The sequence below is a fragment of the Eumetopias jubatus genome, unplaced genomic scaffold (assembly GCF_037043125.1).
Source record: "Eumetopias jubatus isolate StellerSeaLion01/CBP00866 unplaced genomic scaffold, mEumJub1_p1.0 scaffold_6, whole genome shotgun sequence".
Classification (NCBI taxonomy): domain Eukaryota; kingdom Metazoa; phylum Chordata; class Mammalia; order Carnivora; family Otariidae; genus Eumetopias; species Eumetopias jubatus.
This window is the reverse complement of record NW_028274812.1, coordinates 131396503-131409483: the sequence shown is the minus strand read 5'-3', so window position 1 is coordinate 131409483 and position 12981 is coordinate 131396503. Positions and strand designations below refer to the sequence as shown.

The window sequence follows — 12981 nt, the reverse complement described above, 5'->3', positions numbered from 1 at the left end:
TAAAGAGAATGTAACCATTGACAAGAGTATCAGTTTCCATTTAACATAATTATTCAACTACAATCAAATATAAAATTACTTCATTGAAACACAAATCTTTCTCTGCGGCATTATGGCTCTAAAAATATTTTTTAGTTTTTTTGGGGGGACAAGTTGACTGTTTTTGGTTCTTAGTTCTAGAACTAAGCCTTCTTGCTTGCTCACAGGGGTGGTAACGACATGGCTATGAAAGAGAAAATAGTCTCAGAACGAAGTTCTCCAATTATATAGTTTATTTTATAAACCTCACTCTTCAAAGACTGGCTTAATCAAGCACGAAATAAGCAAATAACATTCTTTGTACTGTTTAATGTACAGAAGTTTCAGCCTATAGAAGAGATATATTAGACATGACTATTATTTTTTGCAAGATAGTTATTTCCTTTACCAAAAGATTCACAAGATTCTTTAACAGGTTGGATCCTCTAGCAGTAATAACAGTATTAGAAGCAAGAGTGATATATTAGACATGACTATTATTTTTTGCAAGATAGTTATTTCCTTTACCAAAAGATTCACAAGATTCTTTAACAGGTTGGATCCTCTAGCAGTAATAACAGTATTAGAAGCAAGAGTAGGGGATGGATTGCTAGTAGCTGTAGTAATTATATTATTCCTTGCAGTAAGTATAGTAGCACTTAAGGTATTAAGAGCATAATAGAAGTATTACCAGGAATAATAATTACATGTGATGCATGTTTTTCATGTGCCAGGCACCATAGTAGGGACTTTATTTTTTAGTTTGGAAATTATTGAATATATTAAACATACTGTACAGAAAATAACGTAACATAAACCAGTAATGAGTCCCCAGCTGTGTCCATTCTTGCTATTTTGCCATCTTTGCTCCACATCTTTTCTTTTAAAAAGTAACATTTTACATGAGATTAAAGCCTTCTGTGAACTGCTTGCTGATTCTGTTTCCAACCCTCTGAGACTTCTTATTGACCATTCCCATATATGGCCCTACATATGTATGTAATTATAAACAATGTATAATATCTTTTCTATGTTTTTAAGGTTTGTGTTAAGTAACCATACTTTATATCTATTTCCGCAACTTTATTTTCTCTCAGTATTATCCTTGACATTTGCAAAACTCCTACACACACACACTTACATATTTTTTTGGTTTATTGATTTTACTGCTGTATAATCAATCATGTACATGGCAACATGCATGATTGGAACAAAATTTGTTTATTTTTATCTTATTTGTTGTTTCAAGTTTTACTCAATTGCAAACAAGATTACAGTGATTATTCTTGGACCTGTCCTTCTTGTGCACATAGGTGCGAATTTCACTAGAGTAAAAGATGTTTCCTATCCTGGAGAGGAACCACTGAACCATAGGGCACACACCCACACTTTTCAAATTTATAAGGTAGCGACACATCGCCATCAGAGTAGTTGTATCAATTTGCCCTTCTAAGGGCTGGGTAGGAGTTTGTTAGGCTCACATCCTATCAATCTTTGTTATAATTAGTTTTGCCAATTCAATTGCAATGTAATATCTCTTTGCTTTACTTAGAATTTCCCTGAATATGACTAAGCTCGAGCATTTGTTTTTCATACCTTTCTGTTAACCATTTGGGTTTTATTTTCTGTGAATTACCCGTATCTATATTTTGTTCACTTTTCCTTTGGGTCATTTTAAAAACTTTTTCGTACTGAACTGTAAGAGTTCTGGACCTCTTTTTTGTTTTTTTAATGTGGGATGAATCATGGGAAGCATTTGATTTCTAATTCAATCTTTGATTGCTATTGATTATCCAATCATTCCATTTAATTCATTTGAAAAACTAATTGAATTAAATTAGTCATAGCATTATATATTATGAACATATTATTTACATATGTATATAATGCAATATAATGTCACTATATAAACATATATTAAATATATAATGTAATATATATTACATATTATACACATAATATACGTTTGTATACATAGTATATTATCTTTAAAGTTTATTTCCTTTTGTTACAGTTTTATTGAACAAAGAATACACTCAGATTGCTCAAAATAAAATCTACCTCCCACCGCAGCCTAGTTCTTCTCCTTGGAGGAAACTAATGTTCTCTGTGTAGTATTCAATAGATATTTTATGTTTCTAAAGAAAATACATAAATATACTATTATAATTTTGAAATACCACTAAATTTATAATTATGTTCCTCTTTTCATTATTAACATTGGTTAATATATACCTTCTTTGCTTTTCTTTATCAGTCTTGGTTGAATTTTAGTCTTTTTATTCATTTTTTAAAAATATACAACTGCTCAACTACCTCCATTAAGACTTTCTCTCCAGTGATCTTTTGTTTTCTATATTTATACTCGGCTTTATTATTTCTTTGCTCCTATTTTCTTCCGGTTTGGGGGGGATCTACCTTTTAATCTCCTTGGTTGGAAAGCTTAAGTCTTTATCTCCAGTTTTTATTTACATGGTAGATATGTGTGAAATCGCCAGTTCTGACTAGATCTGTTCATTTACCCCTGTAGTTCTGTCAAATATTGCTTTATATATTTTAAATGTGTTAACTGCCTGCAATTTTATGATTATTAACTTTTGTGTTATTATTTCTTTATACAGATGTAGTCTCCCTCTATATGTCTATTAATGCTTCAATTTATATTCTATTTCTTCTGACATTAATACTACCACCGTATTTTTTTTAATAAGTATTTTTATGGCATATTTTTTCTAATATTTATATTTTATGAATTTAAAACTCATCTGTGGTGTTGCTATTGATTATTCAATCATTCTATTTAATTTCCTTGAATTGAATTATGGCTTAACAGCATAAATCTAGATTTTATTTTTGCATTCAAGACAAGTAGTTAATATGTGTCTTTTAACAGTTTAATTTTTTGTAAATGCTGTTATTACTGTTATATTTGTACTTGCTGATAACATTTTTTGCAATTTATTTTTACCATCCTATTTCTTTGCTTTTTAAAAATATTTTCCTGAATTTTTCTTTAACCAAAAATAATTTTCTTTATTTTGTTTATCCTCTGCTGTTTATAATCTACAGATTTTATTGTTAATTATGTCAGATGTTATCCCAAATTTTCTCATCTACATATTTAACTGAAAATTGTTTTAAAAAAATCTTATTTCATCTGATTTTTGTCTTCTCTTTCTGAGCATGACAAGGACTTTTCGTATGTTTACTTACCCGTCAAACACACCTCCATGTACTCTCACGTTATTGTTGGCTATGCTTCCAGGTCACTCTTTTGTTAAGCAGAAAACTTAGTTATTTTCTTTTCTCTCTCTCGCTCTCTTTTTTTTTTTTAGTCTCAATAGAAAATTAATTTACTGACATATTTGGTCAATATTTGTGCTTCATAGTATTTTTATGTAGCTAGTCTCCACTTTTATTTTTCTTCTTGTTGAAAATATTTTTTAGTAATTCATTTAGAGTTTGGGTCTGTAAAGCGGTAAACTCTCTTAGCCCTTGTACATCTGAAAAAGTCTTTATTCTTTTCCCACTTCCCCCGCTATTCCTCATTGCCATCATTTATCCATGTATGCATTCTAGGATAGTAATAACTCCCTCGCTATTCTATTGGGCATCTTTTTGTGTCTATTGCGGCTGATGCGAGGTTGGTATTAAGTGGGTAGCCATTGAAGGATGTTAAGAGAGGGAGTGATTGGGGCGCCGGTGTGGCTCAGTTGGTTAAGTAGCTGACTCTTGATTTTGGGTCAGGTCATGATCTCAGAGTCCTGGGTTCAAGCCCTGAGTCAGGCTCTACACTTAGTGGGGAGTCTGCTTGAGAGTCTCTCTTTCGCTCTCCCACTGCCCCCTCCCCCTGCTCATATGCTCTCTCTCTCTTAAATAAAAAAAAAAAATAAACCTTAACAAAAAGAAGGAGAGTGATATATTTCAATTTCTATTTTAGGCAGCTCCCTCTGGTAATTTTTAGGAAGGCTTATTTGAGGAGGGCATGTATAAAACCCGATCAGTTTGGGAAAATTTAGAGTTGTGCCAGCCAAGGAAGAGGGCCTGAATCAGGGCAGAGAGAGTAAAGTTGGAGAAGAGAGTTTAAATTTGTAAAGTATTAAAGAGGTGTAAGGGAATGACTATAAGACAAAGAATAAAAATGTCCTCGTTGGTTGATTGCATATTGATGGTGAGGGATAATTGAGGATGATCCCTAACTTATCACGAGTAAACATGGGTATTAACCAGCAGATAATACGAAATAAAGGGAGAAGAACAAGATTAGATGGAAAACAAAACAAAACAAACAGCTTAATTTTGGACCTATTGACTTTGAGCTCCTTATGTTGGATCCAAGTTGAAATGTTTAGGAGACCATTGGGAAAATGCTCATGAAGCTCAGGAGAGAAATGGAAGGTAGGGAGGAAGAACCTGTCCATTACAGAGACATAAACACATAGACTACAGGAAATTGCTAAGTGGTTGAGTTCCACCATGCAGGGTATGTAGAGTGAGGGAAGCATTGGGTTGAGAACATAGGTCAGGGAAACAGCAGTGTTTCTTGGGAAGGAATATAGGATTCCTGCCATAATGGCCAGACCTAAAGCCTGCAGTATTTGATTTCCTAACGGCATCTGCCTTCCTTGTCTTGTCCTGCCTATCAGCTGGGCAACACAGAGCTTCATATTCAACTTCTGGTAGTAAATGTTTCTTGTGCCTAGAGTTGCCCAAATGCCTTGGAGATTAGGCCTTGCTGAGCTGAGTAAAACTCCACGGATTGCCATGCTCCATTTTTAGAAGCCCTGCTTCCTTCCCTAAGTGGGTCCAGTATAAGCCCTGAGCTTCCTTAGCCATACCTGACCTGTTTCCCTGTGAATAAACTATTATCATCAGCTAATGATAACTAAGATACCACCACCTCCAAACAACTAAATGTCACTTTATAATTATATATACCTGGGAAGGTTATCTTGAAATTTTATACACAGAATTCATATATATCGAATTATGTCATCTGGCTTTAAGCAAATATTTGGCAAAATAAATTAGATATGAGACACAGGAGTCAGCATGGTGACTGGGCTACTACTGATGGTCTGACGATATGTCAGAAGGAGGATCATCCACTTTCCAGAATGCAGTTGACCATGGGTAACTGAAACCATGAAAAGCAAAACTGCAGATGGGGAGAATACTGTATATATTGAAGCTAGAAAATCAATGCCAACACTATAAAGCAACTTGATTAAAGTGTATTGTTTCTCACATTTGAGAATGTGGATTTGCTTTACTTGTAGCCAGAGAAGCTAGGTGACCGACATCATGGTCTGGTTTTTCTGGATAATGAGTAGAGCTGGTTGTCCTTAAAATGCACAAAGTTAAGTTAAATTTAAGTATTCTGTGTTGGAATTTAATAAGTTTAAGATTTTAGCTTTTTATTTTATTTTTTATTTTTATTTATTTTTTATTTTATTATGTTATGTTAATCACCATATATTACATCATTAGTTTTTGATGTAGTGTTCCATGATTCATTGTTTGCGTATAACACCCAGTGCTCCATGCAGAACGTGCCCTCTTTAATACCCATGGGTGTGCTATTATCGATATGCTTGGTGGGATAAGGGGAAGATGGAGAGGTGGGGGGTGGGGGACATAGGATGAGCCTAAGGCACTGGCAGTGTGAAAAAGTGCAGAGAGTGGCATAAAAAGCCAGGCAATGTCAGACTTAGCCTCATTCCAAATTGATTGGTGGGGTGGTTGCATTGAGGACATTTGTGGATGTTGTGGTTGAGACTCATTGTGTATCTACAGGAGAATGATTTCTGCCTGATGTCTTTTCTTTATGTTGAATCAAACTCGTCAGGCCTTCCAACAGGAGGGTCTGGGATGCCTTCATTCTGTGAAAACAAATTACTTCAGCATTAGAATATTCTCTGCTTAATTTGGGAATCCGAGATACAGAAGGGGCAAAAAAAGTCCAAACCTTTTCTGGTGGTTAAAGAACATCAAGAATTAATAAATCACGAAATATAAATGAAATGATTATAATTTAATTAGACAAAAACATAGAAAACATTGCAGTTGATTTTTTGTTTAAATATCCAGTTCAAATGTCCAGTCAAATCAAACCACTATGCGGGGCATTAAAAAATGTGCATCTGTAACGTAGAGTCCTTCCTTCCTCCCTTCTTCCCTTTCTTTCTTTCTTTCTTTCTTTCTTTCTTTCTTTCTTTCTTTCTTTCTTTCTTTCTTTCTTTCTTCCTTCCTTCCTTCCTTCCTTCCTTCCTTCCTTCCTTCCTTCCTTCCTTCCTTCCTTCCTTCCTTCCTTTCTTTCTTTTTCTCTTCCTTGTTTTTTCTTTCCCCTCCCAATGTTTTAGGATTAAGCATGGAACTCAAAATCTTATTTTAGTATTTTTAACTTTTGAGAAAGTAACTTCTGACTTAACAGTAATAATATTTCAGTGATACTGACATTTTAATCTAGGTTTAGGATACCTGAGCCGAAGACTAGAAGCAATTACTCTTAGGCCATTTTTCACCAGATCGTTTTTGCTTTCTAGTTTTTCCTCAGGACACTGTGGCTCTATTTTCCACACCTACTGCATCGTGCTCTGAACTTGACTTTTCAAATGCTACCCTCAGTTCCCCTAAAAGGAGGACAGGTGACACTCCAAGAAACATGAATACTGACACAATCAGTGGTGAGAACACTATGTACTGGGAGAGGAAGAATCTTTTCTGCTTTAAGAAAAGGCTTGGAAAAGGCTGATTTGCATTTGCTCTGCTCTGAGCTCAGAAACTGATTCCAGCTTCACATTCAAAGACTGCACAGGGACGTTTTGCTCCTATTCAGAATAGACTTGTACAAAAACAAAACATACAAATCTCTTCCAATACATGTCTCTGCTACATTGCTTATATTTATTTATTTTTCTTAGAGGCTTCCTAAACCTATTATTAGCAGTTAATATCCCCCATGGGTTTGTTTTCTAATATATACATCAGGGCTGTGCTAGAGTATGCTGTTTCTGCCACTGGTATGTTGCTAAGAGATTTAATAATGGGTAAACAAACACAACATGTGGTAATTCATTTCAAATTAAAAGTTTATTAAACTCTGGCTTGATGGCTTTCTGGCTATTTACAATTAAAGGAGCAAACCTTAGGGAAGGGGTAACCACATGATGTGTTCATGGCTGCAACGTTTCTCTGAAAAATATGTTTATGATCTTCTGCAAGCTGTCTCACATTGATAGGTTCTATACATAATCTGCGGAATCTACTCTAGCCCCCAAATCATGAAAAAGTGGCTAATGTTATCCCTTCAAGCGCACATGCACGTGCATGTGCACGCATGCACGTATCCTCACATCCATACACACACACACACACACACACACTCACTCACTCTTGAGAGGATTCTGAATTTAATCCCATGGTTGATATTTTAAGTGATGATCAGCCTTGCAGATAGGTGGATGCCTGAGGCCAGACAGAATTTCTGAAAGGCTGGAAGAAGAGAGCCATGATAAAACTTTTGGGTTATTACCATTTTTTAAAGCTGCTTTACTTTTTAGGGGGCAGTCTAGGGAAATATTTGTTCTGCTTGATAATTTTGTTTTGTATGTGCCTACATTGCATAAACAATGGTCTCTGGCAACATCTATATATGTTTTGTGATGCAGAATTCAATTCAGGAGAGTTTTATTGTGTAACCACCATCAACAAAGCACACTGCTAAATGCTCTGGGAATAGAAACCAAAATAACATGCAGTCCCTGACCTGCAGGGGCTTACTTGAGCCCAAGCTACTCTTCCACTGAGTAATACACACACACACACACACACACACACACACACACACACACACGCACACACACACGTTGAATAGATGATGGGGAGGTCTACCAGCACTCTATTTATATACAGGACCAGCAAGCCTTCTGGGACAAACTTCAGACTTGGAGAAGTGAAGCAGATGCAATTAGATAAGGAAGAATAATAAGAAAGGTAGGTGAGAGTGGGAAACGTATGCTGTCTGTCAATCAGACTTGTTCTCTAGCTTGGTTATCTCACAGTGCAATTCCCAGGGAAAGGGGGACTGCGTGGAAACACCAACCTGCTGAATGAGAGAAACTTCCCAATGAAATTATGTAAGACATGGAAGTATATAATATAGTATAGTATATACTATCCTGTGACATATTGAGTTATGTTATATACATATACTATGTTCTCTATACTACAATTCCATAATCTGAGTTGTTACAGAGCCCTCTGTAGGACAAGCTAAGGAGACAGAGTGTGAGCTCATGTGAGGTGTTCTGATAAACTCTCAGAAACAAATTAGTGAGCTTTTGGGGACAGGTGAATTGCATGAACTCTTTTTAATGCAATCCCATTTTAAATCCTATATTGGTATGATCTGGAAAATATGTGTTAATTTATTTTGACCTGGGGATAGAAGGGTAGTTTGGAGTTCAAAAGGCAAGCATTGATGGGAATGCTTTTGGATAAAAGAAAAGCCATAAGAAAAGTTAAGAAGTCAGTGGTGCAAAGTATAATTGAAGAACTGTAAGGAACCACTGGATTGCAGCATACATAAAGAGGTACATTTGGGCAAGGAGTAATTGAAGGCAAGAAATCCAGTAAGAAGTCCATTGCATCAGCCCAAAGAAGAGATGGTGAGGGCCAGAGGTAGCATAGGGGCAGTGGAATGCAATCAAGTGGGTTCATTTAAGAGAAATGTTAAAGTTGAGTCAACAGGATTTGGTAGATGAATAGCTGTGCCATAAAGAAAAAGAAGGAAATTATAGTCAGGAGTATTTCTATCTCAGGTATCTCATAAAATATTGTTGCCCTATGCCCTGGGTATGAGATGTCATACCCAAAGGAGCAGGTTTCTGATAAAAGTTGGCCAGTTGGTTTTGATCAAATTGAGTTTAAAGTGTTGGGGAAATTAAGAAGACTGTACTAGCTTGGAGTTGGAAAAAAATGGATTTAAACTCAAGAGGGACCTATGGTGTTATCCTAATAGAGATGGGGCCCAAACCACAGGATAAAGAGTGGAAAAACTGTAGGAAAACCTTAATTTAAGGGACAGATGAGAAAAGAAGGTGAAGTAAATTGCAAAGGAGCAATCTGAAGAAGTAGAAGGACCAGGAAGTGTGGCGTCATGGAAGCTATGGAATTTTAAGAATCTCAAGAAGGGGAGAGGGTGGTCACATCAGTAAAATACTCTGTTGCAGCACTACTCAAACTTTAAATGCATACACATCACCCAAGGATCTAGTTAAAATGCGAGTTCTGATCCAGTAGGTCTGAGATAGCCATTAGACTCTTCAGCTCCTGTATGATACGTACGCTGTTGGTCCATCCATGAAACTCACTTCGCCTTAGCAAGCCTCTGGAAAGATTGACTCAGGAAAAGATGAAAAGACAGTCTGCTTTGAAAATAAAGTGAATTTTCATGCCTTTTGAGGGAATACATAAGAAACGAGGGCACAAACCAAACTGCAATGACCAGAGGAGGGAACAAGAAAGAAGAAACAAAGGTGCATATTGAAGACGCTCTTGAAAATGAGAAGGAGAGAGTTTCAAAAACAGCTTAAGGGAGTCAAGGGTTGAGGGAAGATTGTATTTTTTGTTTGTTTGTTTTTAATGGCTGAACACTTACTCCTCTCTTGATAAACAATGGGAAAATACCTGGAGGAGGAAAAAGCGAGAATGCAGGAGAAAGAGGAAAATTGTCCGGATGAGTTCCCATCATAAGAAAGATAGATGGGAGAGGTGAGTACTGGGAAGGAGCTAGGATAATTCTTCCTCTGAGGTAAAAGAGAAAAGAGAAAAAGGCAGAGTAGTTTAAAAAAAATTCTCTGATACTTTCTGTGTAAGAAAAAAAAAAGCAACAATAGCAACCTTTAAAAAAAAAGATTCTTTGTGAAATTTAGGAAATGTAATAAATCACTGAGGAACAATGATGTTCTTTGGAATTCTAATTTCAAGTGTCTTAATCTTGTTAAATACTTTCCCTTTGGGCGCCTCTCAAGCTAAACTACTGTTTTCAAAGTTGCTGTAGGTTTTGGCCTGAGGACAAAATAAGGATGAAAAGGGCTCTGATACCTGCTGGGAAGGCTGAGCCTCCCAAGTGCAGAAAGCACCTACTTAGAACATGAGTTAATTGTGGCACTCATTTTTTATATAACGTTATTAAGAAATAAGGGGACCACATTTTACTGCTTCCAGATGCGTCAGTGATATAGGGGTCAGATATATGCTCTCTGGGACCCCCATTAGAATGGTACCATGTATCCAGGAAGCCCAATTCAAAGAACCTTTGAAATAATAGATTTCCACTCTGACACCTAATTATTTTTTGCTTCAGCCTGAGATCCTGTAAGGGTATTCCATGCACGCCATGTTCTTTTGCCAATGGGCCACTTATCCATCTTCGGAAGTATACTTCTTTGGGAGTATAGAAAATTGGATGAGTCTGTGGTCTCTATCTTCCTAGAGCTTCCTCATACAATTATAACAGAAGTACTATCATATATAAGAGGAAACAAAGAGCCACTGTTTATTCTTGCATCATATGCCATATATATTAAAATCAATTAATATTACATGAACCATTTCAGTATAAAACCAGTCCGCTCGAATATGACTTTAAAAAAAAAAGTTAAGTCCCGCTTGAAATTAACCAAAATGTTGATAAATCCTGAAAGAAATCTATTCATACTTAAATATTAATTTGCCTGTATCTGTGGTTCAACAAACCTAATAAAAACAAAGCTTCTTAAATCTGCCTGTATGTTGACTCTTCTGTGGAGCTTTAAACAAATACTCTTGTCTGGGCTCTGCCCCAGAACAAATGGATCAGATTCTCAGGGGGCAGGACCTGGACATTGTTACTCTTAAAATAACCTCCTTCTGGTAATTCTAATGTGCAGCCAGAGTCGAGAAACACTGATGTGCAGCTGTTGATTGCTCTGGTTTTCTTCAATTCCTACAAATGCAGCAAGGTGATTTCCACCTTAGGGTATACTTTCATGCTATTTCCTCCAACTGGAAGAGTCTTTTCCTGCCACTAGTTTTTCTTCCTTGATAATCTAGCTTAAAACTTCCTTCCCGAAGAAGGAAGGCCCTATGCGGTGCCTCCACTGAATTCTCCCAGAGTTCTTTCCCCTCATGGCAATTATGATGACATCTTGAGGGTAGGCAACGCGTCTACATGTTCTACTACTGTCCCTGGAAGACAATAATTGCTCAATCAGAATTTGTTAAATAAATGAGTGAATCAATGTACTCCTAAGGTAATTGTGTATTAGCAAAGCCAAGTAATACAAAGGAATGGTTTTCACTTGGCTTTCGCACTGTGGTACAGGGGAAAATAATACAATAATAATTTTTGGCAATTATGGATAGAATTGCTATAAATATTCATTTTCAAGTTTTCATGTGAACATAGTATTTACTTCTCCAAGAGATATACCTAAGAGTAGAATTGCTGGGTTGGATGTTATGTGCATTTTCTTTTTCTTTCTTTTTTGAGAAAGAGAGAGAGAGAGAGCAGGGATGGGGAGAGAATCTCAAGCAGGCTCCATGCTCAGCATGGAGCCTGTCGCGGGGCTTGATCTCATGACACTGAGATCATAACCTGAGCCGAAATAAAGAGTCGGACGCTTAACCACCTGAGCACCCAGATGCCCAGCTGGTATATGTATTTTTAACTTTATAGCTGTCTCTTTTACAAAGTGGCTGTATAATTTTGCATTTCCACGAGGAACATACGGGAGTTTCAGTTGCTCTGCACCCTCATCCGAACTTAGCATTGTCCTTTTTTTAAAAAAACTCATTCTAATTTGTATTCAAATTAAATTTGAAATCATAATTTCAATTTGCAGTTTTTTAGTGGCTAATTTTATTAACCATCTTCATATGTGCTTATCGGCCATCCATATTAATCTTTGGTAAAGTGTCTGTTCAAGTCTTTTGTCTATTTTGAATTGGGTTGTTTGGGTTTTTGTTGTTGTTGAATTTTGAGCGTTCTTTCTACATTCTGCATACAGATCCTTTGTGGGAAAGGTGGTTTGCAAAGGAAAGGTGGTTGGTCTGTAGTTTGTCTTTTTCTTTCGTTTTATTTTTTTAAGATTTTGTTTATTTATCCTTTATTTATTATTTATTTGAGTGAGAGACAGACAGAGATAGTGTGAAAGAGCATGAGCAGGGAGGAGAGGAAGAATCCCAGGGAGGACCCTGGGATCATGACCTGAGCTGAAGGCAGATGTTTAACCTACTGAGCCACTGAGGCGCCCCCATCTTTTAATTTTCTTAACAGTGTCATTCTCAGAGCAAAGGTTTTGAATTTTGATTAAGTCCAATTTACCAATTTCTTCAATGGATTGTACTTTTGAAATCATATCTATGAACTCTTCACCAAATCCAAGTCACAAGATTTTCTCTTATGTTTTTCTTCTGAAAGTTTTATAGTTTACATTTTATGTTCAGATCAATGATCCAATTTGGAGTTGGCTTTTGAATAAAGTATGAGGTTAAGGTTGAAGTTTTTTTTTTCTTTTTCTTTTTACATATGAATGTCCAGTTGCTCCAACCCCATTTGTTGAAAAGACTGTTCTTTCACCGCTGAGTCACCTTTACCCCTTTGTCAAAAATCAACTGGCCATGCCTGTGTGGTTCTATTTTTATGATATAATCCATGGCCTGGTGAGAGGGCTCTGCCCAGTGTGCATGGTTATGTCCAATCTAAGCCATGAGTAGAGGCAAGATGGAGGGCAAATTAATTAGTGGCAGTGGGAACAGAAGCACAGATGGAGAGTAGCTGAAGGCGCATAATACTGGAACTCCTGATGAAACAGGGAGCCATGGTCAAGCTGGTCACTAGAGCTTAGTTAGTGTGTTCATTATTTATTAAGAGACTTGCTATGTTGGTGTCAGAGCTCAAGTATGTGTGGCCAGTTT

General features: G+C 36.4%; 1 protein-coding gene across 1 annotated transcript in view; it reads left to right on the top strand.

Moving 5' to 3' along the window:
• The window catches only part of LOC114212517 (uncharacterized), a gene marked incomplete at its 5' end in the record, with an annotated part of 237378 nt that overhangs the window by 113740 nt on the left and 110657 nt on the right, over window positions 1-12981 (top strand). The gene's annotated exons all lie outside the window — the stretch shown is intronic.